Source organism: Triticum urartu, chromosome 2 (genome assembly GCF_003073215.2).
Source record: "Triticum urartu cultivar G1812 chromosome 2, Tu2.1, whole genome shotgun sequence".
NCBI classification, from domain to species: Eukaryota; Viridiplantae; Streptophyta; class Magnoliopsida; order Poales; family Poaceae; genus Triticum; species Triticum urartu.
The window spans coordinates 79,448,342-79,451,838 of record NC_053023.1 but is presented as its reverse complement, the minus strand read 5'-3'; positions in this window follow the sequence as shown (position 1 = coordinate 79,451,838).

Sequence of the window (3,497 nt, the reverse complement as noted above, 5' to 3'; positions counted from 1 at the left end):
CGCCGCCGGAGCCGCCGCCACCGATGATCCCGCCGCCCGAGGTTCGTCGCGCCTTGTTTTCCGTGCCAAAAAAAAATTCGGCGTTCGTCGTTTTTCTTTTTCTCGGATTAAATCCGCGATTTTTCTGATCGCGATTCCTGATCCGATTTTCGTTTTAGTTTAACTTTTCGCTCGTTTATCGGAATCAGGCGATTCAAGCGCCTAGGGATTCGTCTCGAAACCCTCTATCCGTTTAACCAACTTAAACAAGTTTTGCTACTGTAAAATTTGCCCTAGATCCAGATTACTAGAACGAAGTTGTTTTCTTTCGCCGTTTGACTTTCGTTGCTTCGTTTGATTTGATTCTTTTTGCCAACCGGAGTTCTTAAGTTGAACCTTCTGGTTAGATCTCTTATTTGAGTTTTACCTGTGCATTAGATGAGTACTTATTGTATGCTTGTTTGTTTGTCTGCGATAGAATACCCGGAGTGCGCCGCCTGTTACTTCGAATCGTTAGGTTTCGCGGATCATCAGCAAGGCAAGTAACACTTTGATCATACCTTTTCTACTACCCAGTTTTATTGCATTAGATCAATCCTCACACATTGCATGATTAGGATCTAATTAAATTGTGGGATGGGAAGTAGATGAGGTATTACCTATTACCTGTTTATTATCAAACCTTTGGGAGTTACTTCTACGTTTGCTTATTATGCCATGCTATGCTAGTAGACGTGGATTGGGTGAGTGAAATCCATGACAGATGTGAGATTGTTAATTAATGGTTTATCTAAGGTGGCAACTTAAACACACATCTGGGTGGATTGAGGCACCTGGGTATTCCAGGACTTGCCTGTTTTCTTTTGGACCGCCACCCAGGCTCAAAGGGATCATGAGACTATTCATACTAGAAACTTCCGTGTGCAGCCACAAGCTATTATGGGCTCTAGCATAGTTGACTAAGTTGTGCGAACTCTTACAGTGGTAGACTAGCAGATGTAGGGGTGTAGGTGGTACGGTCTACCCGATCGTAAGGTGCTAGCGCTTCTGAAAGACTATGTCTCGGTCATCCGTCTTCTCAAACACCATGTAGTGCGAGAAACCAAACGGAGGCGATCGAGTCTTGTGGGGAAAAGTGCGCAAACCTCTGCAGAGTGTAATAAACTAATCATGGTTAGCCGTGTCCCCGGTTATGGACATCTTGAGTATCTAGTACTTGGATTTTCATGTGAATCTCAACATGTTACTCTATAATTAATTTTGTTGGGTTATGTTTAATGATGATGCTTAATTGGGATTGAGAATGCTGTCAACCATTCTCAATGTTTAACAACCACCATGATAGTAATTAAATCTATTCCTTTGAAGTAGGGAAATATTGGCTTTACGCAAAACAGTAACCATAGAGCTTTCCACCAGCCAAATATGCATATAGTATAGCTCTTTCATTCCATTACTCTCTATGTGTTACCTTGCCAGCATATTCCATGTGCTGACCCGTTTTCGGGCTGCAAAGTTAATGTTGCAGACTTTTCAGACGACGATTAAGGAGTTTTTAGGTCACCGTTCTATACTCGGTGATGCCGTTGGAGTTGATGGACTCACTTATCTTCCAAGCCTTCCGTTGTTATCGTTATTAGATGGCCTTAAGCCATATTTATTGTAATAAGTTCTCTTTTGAGACACTCGATGTAATAAGTGTGTGATTGCTACTCTGCTATAAATCCTCCGAGTACTATGTGGTGTCAGCATTACTGATCTAGGGATGACACCGGAGCACAGAGATCAGACTGTATGAGGTCTGGTCGCTACACCCCACCTTGGCCTCCTCCCCCTCTCTCCCACTATGGCCCATTAAGGCCCATTGACTCCTCGGGGGGTTCCGGTAACCCCCCGGTACTCCGGTAATTGCCAGAACTTATCTGAAACCATTCCGGTGTCTAAACATAGCCTTCCAATATATAAATCTTTATGTCTCGACCATTTCGAGACTCCTCGTCATGTACGTGATCACATCCGGGACTCCGAAATACCTTCGGTACATCAAAACACATAAACTCATAATACTGATCGTCATCCAACGTTAAGCATGCGGACCCTACGGGTTCGAGAACTATGTAGACATGACTGAGACTCACTTCCGGCAATAACCAATAGCGGAACCTGGATGCTCATATTGGCCCCCACATATTCTACTAAGATCTTTATCGGTCAAACCGCATAACAACATACGTTGTTCCCTTCGTCATCGGTATGTTACTTTCCCGAGATTCGATCGTCGGTATCTCAATACTTAGTTCAACCTCGATACCGGCAAGTCTCTTTACTCGTTCCGTAATGCATCATCCTGCAACTAACTCATTAGTCACATTTCGCCATGGGACGCATCGAGAAGTCTACCGCAAGGATCTCAAGGATACTATCTACCAGATTTGTGGGCGCGAGATGAACACTGGGAGATGATCAGCACCAGGAAGGATAGATCAATCGCAGCTTTTATCCAGGAGTTAAACCAGCACATTCGACGACAGGAGAACCAGATGTGCGCCGACATGATAGATCTGAAGAAGGCTAAAGACTAGAATCAAGGAACTGGAGGAAGAACTCAAGGCTACACGTGAAGATTATGAAGAGGAAATTGAAGTATTGGTGGAGAAGAATGACGACCTGATCAAGAAGATTGGAATATTTATGGGAGACCCTACGCCAGTAGATGAAGACGAAGAACCCAGGAAATTAGCCCGGAAGACTACATCATCATCGACGGCACCGACTCGGAAGCAGATAGTAGCGATGATGACTATGTTGATGAAGCTGGAGCAGATATTATGGAGTCAACGACCGTAGAATATTTCTAGTAGACCACCTCATCAGTAGTAGTAGTCCACCATGTAAATATAGTAGTCCGAGCACTTTTGCGATAGTTAGATCGATTGTATGCCCTTGTTTGATTGATTGAAGTGAATTGTTTGTTTTGCCTCATGTGCATATGGTAGTGTTTTCTCTTTAGACCCCCTCTATCTTAATATCTCATCTTTCTAAACCCTCAGATGCCTCCGAGACGTGACCCCGGATTTACCTTTCCACCGGAGCTCACCTAAGTTGATCCAGCAGCAGAACACATTGATGCAGTTGCTAGTCCAGAATCAGAATCAGGGGAACAACAACAACAACCCACCACAACCACCACCTGTTGACCACTTAGCCCGTTCTTAGCTGAATCCGCCGTGTTGTTTCAGTAGCACGAGCCGATAGTAGCAGATGATTGCTCCGCAAGACAGCTAAGGGAGTTAAACCACAGGCAGGGATGCATAGATGCAGAAGGTGAAGTTTGCCGCACATCAGTCTAGAAGGACCAGCACATCATGGTGGAGAATTTCACAGGCCACTTTCCAGTTGACACTGTCACATGGGACCAGTTTCAGCAGCTTTTCACTGCCTACATGTTTTAGCATGAGCTATGGCCATGAAGAAGCGTGAGTTTCGCAACTTGCGCCAAGGAGGAAGGACATTGGCCA